We start from the raw sequence: 14,638 nt of genomic DNA, 5'->3' as shown, positions 1-14,638 counted from the left end.
GTCACTTCCAATCTCAGATCAGGCCATAATTTACGTTGTTCGGTTGATTAATTTATCGCGTCCGGCGCGCGGTTGACTTTCCGAAACGTTTGTGGATAACTGAGACAATTTTAGCCGTGCTGCGCAGACTTTTACCTCGATTTGTCGCGTCGAATCTCAAGATCGCCTGCAAAGAGCACTGCTGATGACACTGATCAAATCGAGAAGTTGATACCGGCGATCGATGGAATTGAAAATTGGATCCGAGGAAATTATAGACCTTAGAAAATCATCTGCAGGACCATACAACGGTTGTTATCGTGTTATAGGTTCGCAACCGATCGTATCTACGGCGAATCTACACGCTATTTTGCTCACAATATCGCCGTGTTGCTGCTGCCGTAAATATAGGAGAAAATATCTGTATGCCAACAGAAAATTATAGGCATTAAGAAAATTACTCATATAACGTCGATGCGAGGCGGTGTAAGTGAGTAGGAAAATTGAGATCATCGCCTATCGCCGATCGAGATCAGGATCTTTTCGTTTAGCGCGCGAAGCGTCGCGATACTCCGGACTTTTAAGCGCTTTAGCAGAAGCTGTATTTATCCTAGATTACGGCTCGGCGGGTATATTATAATACGTGCTTTTTCAACATTTCTAAAAACGTTTGAACGTTTAACGCCCGAAGCATCCCGTAAGAGCAACATTTAACGACAAGAGAAATTGGAGCACAAACGCGGTTCAAGCAAAGTGTATCCGGTCCGTCGAAGCACGTTGTACTATGCCAAAGAAGTTAAAGGAGATCCTGGATCATAGATTAAGAATAGGCGCCGCGTGACCCATTGTCCAAAAAAGTCTCTGAATCGCCTACGGTCCTATATAACTTATTTTCATACGTGACCCTTCTTAATCTCGAGGATTTGACGTAGACATAACATAATTAGCCACGTGGGATGGCCGGAGGGGTGGCACATTAAGTTAAACATATGGGTCCCGCAAGGCGGGCCATTGCACCAGAACCCGGTATTTTCTCTTGGAAAATTCACCCGTCGAGGTGAAACAAACTCTGAAATCATATAAATATCGCACTTGAACATCGGCGTTTATACAAAAAAATCCCACATATCCCGATCTTGTTGAATGTTGATCACTACAACTATTTGCAACAGTCGTTGTTAGTTACTAAGCTGAATGAACTGCCATACGTGACGTAGACGTTTCATCGCGCGTACGATGCAGCAGCGCGTAAAATTCGATCAAATTTGATCACGGTAACGACGAGTGGTTTAACTTCTGGTCAGAATCCTACGCAATTAATGGCCGAGCATCGCCCGGTGCAATGTGACCCTGGTATAGATCGGGGCACGGTAGTTAAACGTGATTAGTATGTGGTATAGCGATAGCCCGGGCGATCCACAGCGACCGCAAACACGGTTCATATCCTCTCAACATATCCGAACGACGAGGCGGTGCAGATTCACTCTGGTGGCCGGCTCATTCGGCTTCGGTTTCTGCCCGGTTTCGATATTTGCAAACCACGCAGCCGATCGCGTGCGCAAAGATACACAGAGATCGATGCCCAGCGGCGACTTTACAGTGTATGAATTTCACTCAGCGAGCTTGCGCCCCGAAAGGGTTGTTGCAGAAATGAGCTTGCGCATCGGGATATAGCGTTACGCGATTCCCATTAGCCAACTAGCCTCCGATTCGCGTTACTCGATCAGAAACGTGGCGCGTTAGAAATTCTCGGGTGAAAATGAGAAGGCAGGGAAGAAGAGGGCGACGGAGACAATGAGCCAGCCAGTTTTGGAAGGGTGTTTCACAGTGTCGCCGGAGCAGCCTCTTGCTAAGACAACAAGCGCACGCTGGTATCAAAGCTAAAGCCCTCGACGTTTTCTCGCCGGTTTTTTCCCCGTTGTTTTTGTCTTTCACGCCGCGTATAACGCGGCTTTTTACCCGGCGACGAAACGATACGAAACGGAACGGGGCGACGGAACGGGTTTTTAGTGAAACGGGATATCTTGCAGGGGATGCGCATCCCATCCGCCGAATAAATAGGGCTTTGTGTTCGATATACCCAATCGCTATTATTCTCATTCCACGGACGGTTGTCACCACGCGTTTACATTTGCCTATACGTTACACGGCTGTTAAACAGGCAATCGGTGCGTGTCCGTTACTTGTTTGGCGTAACCATGTATGCGTAGACCGATCCACCCGCGTACTTAGAGGTATAGATACAAGAGCCGACTTCCGCACCGTGGGAATACCGTTTTTACTATATCTTTTTATAGACGTGAGAATATATCCCGCCGCCGCATTCTCGCCTGGAATGACAAATACACCTATTGTACTTTTCTCAAGTGAAGAAGCGCGAGGCTGACTTTGAGAAGTTGAAAAAAACGAGTCGATATTTTTTTAATAGCCTCGTATCCATCCTGTTAAATTTCCCAAGGCCCATTGAATAAATCGAAGAGAATTACAACGCGAGAGAGTGAAAGTGTCACTCGTCTCGCACAGTGATTCGTTATTCCCTCTCTCGGCTGCATGATATTATAGCAGACCCTTCCGGCTCGGTAATTTATTCAAAAAGGTAGGTGTTGAAATCGTTAGAACTGATTTTTAAATACATTTCCCTCTAATCCCCCAAGAACTGTATCATCCGCTGTACACGGTCCAAATATTTAGTGGTAAAAAAGTGAAATTTACTGGATTCAACCCCAAGCCGAGTCACTTAGGCGACCCTGAATCAAGACGTTCAAACTGTGCTTTCTCTTCGCACTCTCTGCAGACTGAGGAAAGATTTTTCCACCGATTCTACTTCTGGTCAACCACGTACTCTCCGCTAAACAACAATGTCAAATCAATGTCAAAGGGGGTGCACTTTCCAACGGCAACGAGCACTCGCAACGCGGACATGGCGGTGACTGCGATTACCAGAGGACCTGCGAAAGCGTGGAGAACGGGGACCGGACGTGACGAAGTGCGGATCAAGAGGCGTCCCGATGAGGTAGAATACGGGTGAAAACAACGTCAAGCAGCGTTGACTGACAATGACCGTTTGTTTTTTCACTTCTGTCAGTAAATCATCCACCCGCTTGACGAACGAAGCGCGCGGCGCGGCGTCCGAGGCCGTTTGAAAATAGGAGAGGCAAACATTTTTTCGGCTCGGGTAAAACTCCAGAATTACTTGGTCCCACTTGGGGATCCCCGGCGCCTCGTCATCTATTTTGAGATCACAGGTACGTGCGGTGCGGGATAATTTCTAGCGGAGGAGAAACGAGCCTCTTAATGACACTCCAGGCCCACCGGAGAACCGGCGCCATAAAGACGGGGGTCCTGAGTTACAAGGATAAAATTCAGTGACCTCCGGAATTATTTCGTCCTCGTAACCCTGGCTGACGTAGAATTTCGCGTTCAAGTTTTGCGCGAGTAAAACGAACGAGACACGTTTATCTTAGGTAATTTGAATGATTATTTGAGCAGCGATAATTTTCGTTAATAATTCCTCTGAGTGATTCCTTTCACGTAATCCTGCTGAAGCTGATAGCGAACGAAAAGTAATGGTCTTACTCTGCGAGACAAACTCCTCGGCAATAAAATTTCAGCACCATATTGCCAAGATCTTACTCTCTGGTATATATATATATATATATATATATATATATATATACACATTTTACAGCTCGAAATGGTTGCCCATTTCTGTGCTCTGCAGGGTTTAGAATTATTTTTAGAATCGTCTTTGGGCGAGTGTTCCCCGCGACGGCTCGGAAGTCCCGTGACGAATGGAAGCAATTGAGCAACGTTCACAACTAAAAGCCGTAGACATTCACTAAAATCTCAAATTTGTCTCCGTCCAAGTTCGCCCCGCGCAGAACGATGGCCGGGTCTCGATTCAAGACGAAAAGCTTTTAAGTCCTCGCGGAAGTTCGACCTGAACCCTATTTTTAATTCTCAATTTTAGCCCCGGGTCCGGCCCGCCTTGCAACGAGTACGTCGCCCTTAATTTTTCGAAAACCCGCCCCTGCCTCGCGTCTCTGTTATCACTCCGAGACGCCTAAACATATCATTTGGCACTCGCAAAGTGTTTCCTTTCACAGCGACTCGGCTTTACACGGGTTTTCCATCGGTGCCCAAACGCCGCACTCACGCCTTCTAGAAACGCTCGCAGCCACCGCGAATCGCGGTTCTCGTTTCCGTAACGCGTCTGTTCTTGTCGTACGGCAAAGGAATGAGAACGCGAGGAAAGGCAGGAGTGAAAAAACGCAGCTCCTGCAGAATCCAGGAACGCCGAGGGCGCCGAGCTCATTCTTCCGCAAGCCAATCCCCCGCCTGAGTTCAGGAAATGAATTCGATTATACAACATTTCCGGAATTTCTCAAACTATTTCGCCCGTAATCGAATCGAAGCCTATCCCAAATCGGACTTTAATTATATTCGGCCATCGAATGCCACGCAATTAACCGTCCGTGTACACGTAATAAATTCCGTTACGGTATTTTCCGCGTAAAATCTGCCACCAAGATATTCGCTTATTCGACCGTTCAGATACGGCGTCAAGATATAACTAGAACCTCAATTCACATTCATAATTACTATGAAACATCAGATTGCTTCGTCTAGACATTATGGGAAACTTTCAGGCCGTGACCTCCCGCATGATCGTGCACTCTGACAATCAAAAACTTATCAGACAGTCGCTGCACGGTTATTTCTGGTTGAAAAACCTCGGTTTTCAATATGCACGAGGAACGACGCACGTCTGTGTTTGGCAATTAGTTTCTTCAACTTTCGGATGAGAAGTGAAGAAAGATATTAACGGTTTGCGAAAAATTAGGAGACAGGTGAGAGCTTTTCATCGAAATTGCAAATTATACCGAATAATTCGTATTCGTTGAAAAAGAATACTAGTTCAAACGGTTTGAAATGATAAAATAAAACCAATTGGCACGATAATCGATAGGGGTAGTCGGTTCTGTGTCCAGCTCAAGTTTCCAACGGACACAGATGTACGAAAGGATGAAAACGATAGCAGATTGTATAAATAGAGCTATAGAAAAAAGGAATTCCTCCAGCTCCCGTTGAAAATCGAAAAAATTCTGTGGCTGATATCAAAGGAAATACCGAGTGAAACGATTCCCCTAGTTAGCGTTGTTGATCCAAGTGGCCCCCCAGAAGAGTGTGCGGTACACGGTTGGGCTGACGGAGTGCACGAGGCTCTGCTGGTACACGAACCGTCCACCTCGCCTCGCAATGACACGCATCGCCACGCACACTCGTGCTCCCTTCAGACACACGCGCTTCACGGTGCCCGACGCTACTCAGAAACAAGTATTCGGAAGGGGAGAATGCAGAAGATGGATGCAGGCGCCGAGACCATGCACCTATAACGGCGGCTACACGCGCCTCGGTGAAACAGTGTGACGAGAGACTTGTTCGAGAATAAACCAACGCGTGTTCGCCATTTAGCGCATGTGCTCGCACCGAGAGGTCGATTATAGGAACCCCGCATACGAGCGTCGTTGAAAAATGGGCGCGGATCAGAGCTCTGAATCGTCAAAGTTCGGATTGTTCCTCACGTTGGAGTACCGAAACTCGGAATGGTCAAAACTCGACCTGAAGGCTACCAACCTTCACAGGTGAGGTGAAAATTTCACGGTTTTGTTTGATAATTCGCAATTTTGACCGTTTTTCGGAATTTCTGATCGCTGCAACGGTCAATTTAAACTTCGACGTTAAAAAATGATCATCACGTGTAGCCGCGAGGCCACTCCCAAGTCAGGCACGAAGTTCAGACGCCCCTTTTATACGCGGGATCATTTTCTCCGGGCGCGAAAAAACGCTCAGAAGGGACTCCTTTCCATTTCCATTTATCGTCGTTGCGCCCGAAGCGGCCCTCGTAAACTCTAAGCAACATTTTTATCCCGGTCTGAACCACGGGGGCTAGCCGGGTCACGGGGCTCCCGTAAACCAGGGAACTCCGTGATAACTCATGCGCGCGCGCCCGGGATATCCTGCAAGGTTCCGAGACGAGGCAGCGGCGACGACAACGACTTCTTCGTGTCTCCACGTCTGGTTTCGATAAATATTTTTCTAAGCTTGATACTCGAGAAATTTCACCGTCTAAGTATTCCCAAGGGAACGGTCTGAGACCCGATGCACCGCCGCCTATCCGCATCCCCTTCTCCGAGACGGGAGCAGGTCGCCTTAATGAACCGCGATCCAAATTGATAGTAAGGATGCAAGCATCGCGGAAGCATCGACGTAAACTTCCAAGGAAAAAAATTAATCGGTTCAATCCATCGGTAGCTTTCATCAGATTTGACAGGACAACGGTTCCGGTCCCTCCGACAGTTCCTAAGAATGTTTACTGAAAATTTATTAGCACTCAAGCTCAGAACTCTAATGCTTATAACAGCGACACGTTGAATTCCGCCTAATTGTTAACACTGCGCACTCTGGCTGGTAATTCCTGCGGAACCCAACGGAACCCAAATGCTAGGCTTACCAGGGTATTCTAGTATCGCCATTCACACCATGGCAACTTTATGACAACGCGTTTAACTCCGATTAACACGAAACGGTGAACGGCTGTACAAGTTGTCCACGCATCTTGTCACCGCTGTTCAAAATATGCACTCATCTCTGTGATTTTAACTGCTCTCTTTTTCCGCAGTGTGAATGTACGGGAGCGGTGATTTCCTACCGAGATCTGGGTCGCCGTAGCTCGATGCCTTTAACAGCCTGCGTAGTACTGAGAATACATCAAGGACTGCGCGTTTTTCTGATTAAGATTTTAACCAGCACACGTATATAAATAGCACGATTGAAAATTCGCAAAATTTGGAAAAACCGTCATTGTAATTGCAGATGTTGGTTAAGCCGGTTGCAAATCGCTCTACTCGTCGGCTAGTGCTGATTATTTATGTCGGAGCGATAGGAAGTGGTAAATTAGGGGAAACATTCTTGCGTGCAAAAAGTTGGTGAAACAAGACGGGATGAGATCCGACTTGGCTTGGGTTGGCTTTGCAAGACCGGAATAAATGGGTGGTTGAATTTTTACCGAGGGTGAGACGAGCAAGACGACATTATGCTAAAAAGTCATCGTTCACTCAACAGCTTGAAATAAAACCCAGGAGAAATATAACAACCATAACGTTAAAATCTTCCGTATAAATTTGAACCACCGGAGGCAAAGGACAAAAAAATTCCACAAGTCGACCTCGATGTTTACATACGTATGTAGTACATGTATTGTACATGTATATACATACTTACGAACTGGTGAAAATTTTTAGCTGCTTTTTCCCTTCACCTCGAGCCTCGACGCGATCTAATAACATCAGTCATGACGAAATTATTTCCAAGGCACGTTTCGCAGTATTATTCAGGAATTTTAAACGAGAAACTGCTATGCAACATGGAATTACACGGAGTAGGTATCAAATTCTGGCCAAGTTACTTTTATGAATAAATTTTCCCGCCTTAATATAAATCACTTGCATGTTTATATCCCGCGTTAAATTTCCAACGTCTACAATTATGTCGACGCTTATGTGTTACTCCCCGCTGTATAAGTTTAACCCTGACGCGGTTATGTACAAGCCTTCAACGAAAATAATTTTAACTCTCCGCACTCCCTCCAAGACACGCTGCCACAAAAAAATGTAAAAGACCCGCGACGTCATAACGCCCGAGTAACGAGTCCTCCAGATCCTAGTGTCAGAAGCGGTTGCGCACTTCCGTTGATTCAAAGTGCGTTGAATAATGGGGTAAAATATACCGAACCGAGTACAGTCGAGCAAATAATCCTTTTCCCCTTCTGTACCGTGGCTTGTTATGAAGTGAACCATGCGAGTTAAACAGCGGGGTGTCGAAGTGGCGTTTCGGGACGTATAATATATAATATTGACAGTGTGAATTTTTTCGGTAAAACAGCTACGAGGCGCGGCTATTGCCTGGGAAAAATAGGCACACTCGTATATCAAACAATCAGGGGCCTAAATCAACAAGTGATCCTAAAAACACATTAGCCAGAGTCAGGATTCAGGCCACCCACCTCGCCGCATGCTCCGCAAGACCGCAGACCCACGGTAGTCTAATTTCAAACTGTACGAGCCACCGTTCGAGGTATGAGCCAGCTTCCGGTTCCGTTTTGGCCAAAGCGAAGCTGAAACGTAGCGGTAGGCATTGGCAAAAAGTCATCCTCACCGCAGTCGGACCGGCTGGTTAAGGTTCGACTGTACATATAAACCTCGACGCCATCCAATTAGCCGAGTTCCTCGGTTGGCCCGTCTCCGAAACCCGGCGGAAAGAGCAAAGCCTGTGTTTATTATACTCGCCGATCGCTGGGGTTAGTTTACTTCATTTTTACGAAGAGAAAATTTGATATCTTTGTGTAAACAGCGTCGTCGTCAAGAGCAAACCTGCCAGCCATCGCAGCAGCCAACGCGGTTCAATTCCGACTCAATGGGAATCTTCTCGAAGCCAAATCCCTGCGACGACTCGTGCCCCCGAATGATCGTTAAAAGTATTTATAAACATATCAGGATAGTTCCGACATCTTCGTGAACACCATCGTGTAGATGTCACGAGCTGCATGCGACCCGGCATGACATTCGGAATGGAGGAACACGTTTATGGGGATATATTCACGGCAAGTTGATAACCCGGGAACTTTGACTGTATCTGGAAACCTCGAATATCACCGGAGGCACTTGACGAAGTCAGCTTCGTGAAAAACTATACGACGATCTTAATTTCTGTCATTATTCTAGAATAGCCGAAAGCCAATATTTATTTATTCATTCCGAAGTCGTTGAATTCTTCTGCGATACAGCCGACATTGATTTATCGAACAAGTTTTGTAATTCTTGCTTTGAATACTAATTTTCAATGACGTTAAGGAGAGGTCGTCGTACTCATTTTCTGTGTCGCTGATATTGAAGTCCTGTGAGAAAAGTCCATGCCTCTTTCGTTGTGCCTTTGAAGATCCTGTGTACAATGTTCGGGCAGTGCGCAAGTGTCGTAGATTCCTTGGACGCATCCTACTCTCGAACTCAGCGTATCGAACGAACATCTCGCGAACATCAAAAGGGCTTAGAATTGTTGTGTAAACCTTGAGCCAAGTGGTACCTACCGTTCGACCGATCTCCGATGAATCCGATGAATGCATCAGGGCCGAGAATTCGGCGGCACAGACACGGGAAAAGCTGCAATCTAGTTCGCTTCCGTCTTCGATGTAACTGTACACCCGCACGCGCAAAAGCCTGTAGTTTTGCCGCAGAATCGCGGCAGCGGCCGAGATTTTGGCATTTGGCCGGGCGACGCAGTGACTCTTGGTTTGAGTCTTGGCCTCCGGCTCGGAGAGCCATCAGGCTTTTTTCACCGCGTTTTTTTATTTTCCTCACTTTTTTCCTCTTTTCATCAGTACGTACCGAGCGATGCAGCCCGTAACTAGACGTCGCTGGAGGCGAAGGATCGTACACTGCACCCATCACGTTAATATGCATCGGTTTTCAGCCAGCAATTTCTTGGCATGCCAAGCCGTTGAACTGGGACCGACTATCCGCGGTCGGCCGGCTTCGTTTCGCAAACTCGGGACTCCGGACACGTTATTTTAATACCTACACTCGGCCAAAATGAGTCCCGGTTGGTTACACGCATTTGTAGCGGTGCGGTTCTATTTCTATTCGATTCTTCATCCCCGTCCGATTTCGATCGGTAGCTACGTTGCCTCCTTGCCGATACGTTCTTCCGCGATTTTCAACTCCTAATTTACGGCTCTTTTTGCGCCAATAATTCACCCTCCGCACTTGCAACGCGATGCTGATCGATACTATGGGATAAGGAAAAGTGGGGGAGATGGAAGACTGTACCAAGTGGTATTTCACCGTCAAATAGAGGGAGTTCAAAGAAGCGTTTAGTTCGTTGGATGACTCTCGAAAACTCATATTTAGATTCACTCGCGCATTCTTAGATTAAAAAACTGAAACTGTGCTGTGAAGAAATTATATCGTTCAAGGTACAACTGTGAGGCGCTAGATAGAATAACTAACTTGAATTCGCTATATAGAATAACAGATCGAAGTTCACAGCGCACAGATTGAAGTACCCACCTAACGTCGCAAGTTCACTACATTAAAATATGCACCTATGTGGAAAAGTTTCCGCCAGGCGAATGTAAAAGTTACAAATGGGCAATAAGCAGATTGGATTCGAGAGCTCGCTCTGCTCGCAGCTGATATATATGTATCCATATACTCGGAAACCTGGAGTAAAGCTTCTCAGTGAAGCGAAACGCGTGCCAAATACGAACGTTTCAAAAACAACATCAAACACTTCTTTTCTTTCTGGTTTTTTAATTTTTAACTTTGTATCCTTCTTCTTTTGCCTTCTCGTTAAAGCTTCCGATACACGTCCGCGTTATACCTTACCTGGAACTCTCCCAACGCAATTATACTCTTCCCAAAAGTTTCCATGTACCTACACCGTACTTGCGATGTATATATTTATTCAATAATCAATTACCAGTATATTATGTGCTTGCAATGTTTCATCTCATCTCTTTATGCAAGTTTTAAAAACACGATTTTCAAAAGATCGTGCCGATTGTTTCTAGACGTTCTTTGCGATTTCACATTATACAGTTATACATGAGTTCTGCACTGATTACTCATTCACCAAAACATCTTGAAGGGGTCTCATGTACCTACGTTTCTGACATAAAATAATTTCTTTTTCTTGAAGAGCCGACTTGCTCACGATTGCATCTTGAATCGAACCGATGCCCTATTCGGTTAACTAGTGTATGTAATTTCAAATTGAATTTTCAATTAAAAGAATTTAACTTTAAGCATAAGCTTCGACGTATGACAGAATGATCGAACAGTTTGAATTCCACCAACACGCAAAATGATAATCGAGAAGATTTTTCGTCGAGCTTAAAACAGCTCGTAGAGAGAAATGATCAGGAAAATGTCGTTACCAATCTTCAAGATCGCCTTAAATTCCGAGGCTCTTCAGCTTAAGGAAAGAGAATTCCTCGCCGTTGCGTGTAAAATATTACCTGAGGGGGCAGGTATAAGGCAAAAGCACTTTGAGCGTCACCCCCGCGAAACCCGCGAAGTAGGTCTTGGTCCCGTGCGACGCTCCTTATTTGCCTTATTTAACGCAGCAGCTCGACACCGGGCGAATAAAATCATGCCCGGATATACCTAGCAGACCTTTAAAAGGTATTCCATTGCATGTAAGACGCATCCAGCTGCTCCGGGGTACGGAATACTTATCTGACAGAGCGATACAGTTTACGGACCCCGCGGTGAGCGCGCCGACTAGAATCTCCATGAGCTCCTTTTGCGCAAAGGGCGCCGACTCGGAACCCAACAATGTCGGTTAATGCCTATTGGCGAAAAGGAAAGACGCGAATTCGGTATAAACACGGAGGCGTGAAACGGCATCGATCAAACACGAAAAGAGCGAATGTTTCTTTGCGGAAAGGCGTGGATTGAACGCGAATATCCGCAGGTGCCAGATCTGCAGAGCGCAAAACGTCGCAATGGCGCGTCCCGCGTAACTGCAACGTCTCGTGCCGTCGGTAGTTTGAATAAAACGACAAGCCAATCCGGAACTGAACGTGCAATAAAAAGTTGCGCGACGTTCGGTAATCGGTGCCCCGATTTCGATTGGCTCGAGTTGCAGATTTATCGCCGATCAAATCGCCTCTTACTCGGACCGATCTTTGTTTCAATCCAATGGTACCTGCATCGCCGCTGCACTAGCCAAGGAAGCATCCTGGGCCAAGTAGCTCTTTTCCAGTTTCCGGTGGCGTTGGAATTCACCGGATTTGCACTTTGAGCGAACCGCTTTCAAGACACGGTTTCTTTTTTCAAGCACCAGCTGAATTCTCCGTTTTCCTGTTTTCCTTTTTCCTTCATCGTCAGAGACGTATGGTCGTCGTCTGTTTGCCGGGGTAAATCGGTCGTCTAGCTCCTAACCGGGACGGGCTTCGTCAAGAGGTAAATAACCATCAGATTTTATTGGGGTTTGATGGGAGTGGTGATTTAACGGGCCATTCGACTGCTTTATTCGCGACCAATCGTATTTATGCTATACGCGGGCTTTGCGGGTACGGGTTGTATAGGTATACGCCCGAGATTTATGCCCTGCTACGATTTCGCCGAGACAGATAGCCGTGGAATCTTAATCTCTTAAAGTCGCACGTTATTTTCCAAAGCGATACGGGAAGACGGCCGATTGGTTCGCATTAGCAATTCAAAAATCGAATCTCCGAATAGCCAAGTCACCGTTCCGAGGCACCAAACTTCTCCAGACAGTCCTCGAGAAAAGGATCCGTCCCAAAATTCATGGCTTTCAAAGTGACGAAACAACTCGTCAAAATATCTCGAGTTCCGGCTCGAAGCGTCGTTTACGGCACTTCGCGATACATGGAAATCTCGTTTCCGTCCGTTATTCGCGTTATTATTCAAATCCGCCGGCACCGGCACGGCGCCGGATTTATTTGCACACATTCGCGTGGCGTTAGGCTTTCCACCATTACGAGGTGTGGCAGTGAAAAAAAAAGGCTGGAGGAAAAAAAAACAGCCTCAGAGACTCAGCTCCGAATTTTCGCAGAATTATCTTTCAGCGAGTTTTCACCGTCGGAAAAACGGACTCTCGGGGATTTCTCGCAATATAATGCAATCCGCGTATATAATTAGCCGAGGCAACCGTACGCGTTTTCTCCTGATCCTCGCGGCAGTGGTGAGTGAAATTTTTTAAATCCCTTCCCGCTTTAAAACGCCACACATACGGCGACGGCGGCATTCGCGATATATATTATTCCTGAATGCATTTGAATGTATGCGAAAGCAGAGTCCGGCTCTCGAGTGGCGTAAAATCCACGCATTCACAGGCTGCACTAAAAATCAGAACCAGCAGAGTAAGCTGGTCTCGAGTTGAAAAGCCCGGCGTGCATCATATTATCACGCGTATTGACACCAAGGTGCGTAATTTCGTCCCGTACCTACAACTTACCCCCGGTGTCAATGGCAGGTGGTTCAAATATCGTGGACATAAAATGCGACAGCAGTGACGATAAAGGTAACGAGGGGGTAGAGTCGGATCACGAGAGTGGCAATCAGGCTGCGCATAGGATGAACTCGCCTCGATCGTCAGAAATACTGAAAGGACATCCATAGCCGATAATTCTGACTTCCGAGGAGGACGGTACAGGTAGTCGCTCGCGACTCGATGGGATACGTAAACAGATAATTTGGGGCATTTTGACACACAGGAAACATGCAACACAGAATCGTGTTTGATTTTTCTTCCAACACTTTTTTAACAGTTACATGTGGGTAGACCGTTAAACTGTGCCCTTTCGAACTATGGGCGTGCTTTTTGAGAGGCGACTGCCACACGCGCAATTCCAATTTTTGAGCAGATGTTATCATCCTCGTGCAATGGTAAGGCGAGTATTATATTGTTATTGCTGATGTGATAATTTCGTTACCTTGTTGTTGTTGTTTCCCTGCTTCCAGCTTTACAAACTCGATTTCGAGTAAGGACTTTTCCCTCGGGATCGTCAGTTTTGAATGGAATACTTTGGCTCGCTTCACTCCCGCTTCACTACCGATATTAAGCCACAAAAATATTTCACACACGTCGCGTTATGAATCGCGATGTGTACACGTCGAGACCGTCGTGTACGATTCACTCATTTTAACGAACTTCGCGCCACCGCTGTACCGATATACAGGTATGTTCTATACTACCTGCTACTTGTGCAGATTGGAACTGCAGGAATGGTTTTCCTCTCGAAATGGCCACTCTCGAATTTACACAACGCGTATAACGACGTGAAAAAAAATCCCGAGTGCTCCGGAAACCTTGGTACGTACACCAGTCACTCCTAGTCGAAAATAACTGTCTGAAAAATTGTCTGTTTTTCTTTCAACTACTTTAAATTTTCAAATAAATGTTAAATTCAAACGGATGCTGTCGCTGGAAAAAATGATTGTTCGTCAATCTGTCGAGTCGTGTCAACACCGGAATTCTAAATGTATTTTATGACGAATTTACAAATAGTAGCTCGAGTAAGAACTTTTTAAAGAGACAGTAATTGTTATCTTCTTTCATTTTTTACAACGATTTATCCGTAGAAACGATTTTATTCATCCGTTCACGCACTTGCAATTTAATACTCGTCCTTATTTTTGATATCGAAGTCCATAAATTCTTGTTAAATACTCACCGTTTGAGTTAAATTATTTACCTATAGATTTTGTATAAAAAACGTCGGAGTACTTATCGCGGTATTGAAATAGTAACGTAAATGTCAGCACTCAAAATATAGCTATTTTCAATTAAAAGTCACGAACCGTGGAGGAGATAGCATCCTGCCTCTTCAGCGTCTACAAACAAAGTGCCGAGACTCTGACCTCCTGTGTCATGTTATTCGAGTATCGGCACCCGTCTTGTTATTGTAAACTTATCGAGACGCGGTCTGAAGCATACCTACGCCAGATATTCGGAACGGTATTTTCTGTATTCCTCCGTTTCGTACTGTATCAGGTTTGCAAATTGCTGTGTGGCGAATCTGCATATCAACCGTCGCGAATTCGATCAGCATTCTTCTTTCGGTTGTTATCTT

The 14,638-nt window shown here is 45.8% G+C and overlaps 1 protein-coding gene across 1 annotated transcript in view; it reads right to left on the bottom strand.

Annotated features, from left to right (window-relative positions):
• Window positions 1–14,084, bottom strand: part of LOC107219892 (cuticle protein 19.8) — a 230,372-nt gene extending 216,288 nt beyond the window's left edge. Inside the window, exon 1 of the mRNA XM_046736317.1 lies at window positions 13,499–14,084. The gene's annotated coding sequence lies outside the window, so the exon portion shown is untranslated. The remainder of the gene's footprint in view (window positions 1–13,498) is intronic.
• Window positions 14,085–14,638: the final 554 nt, after the last annotated feature.

Source organism: Neodiprion lecontei, chromosome 4 (assembly GCF_021901455.1).
Source record: "Neodiprion lecontei isolate iyNeoLeco1 chromosome 4, iyNeoLeco1.1, whole genome shotgun sequence".
Lineage (NCBI taxonomy): Eukaryota > Metazoa > Arthropoda > Insecta > Hymenoptera > Diprionidae > Neodiprion > Neodiprion lecontei.
Note: the sequence above shows the minus strand (reverse complement) of the source record. Positions and strands in the feature narration are given on the sequence as shown.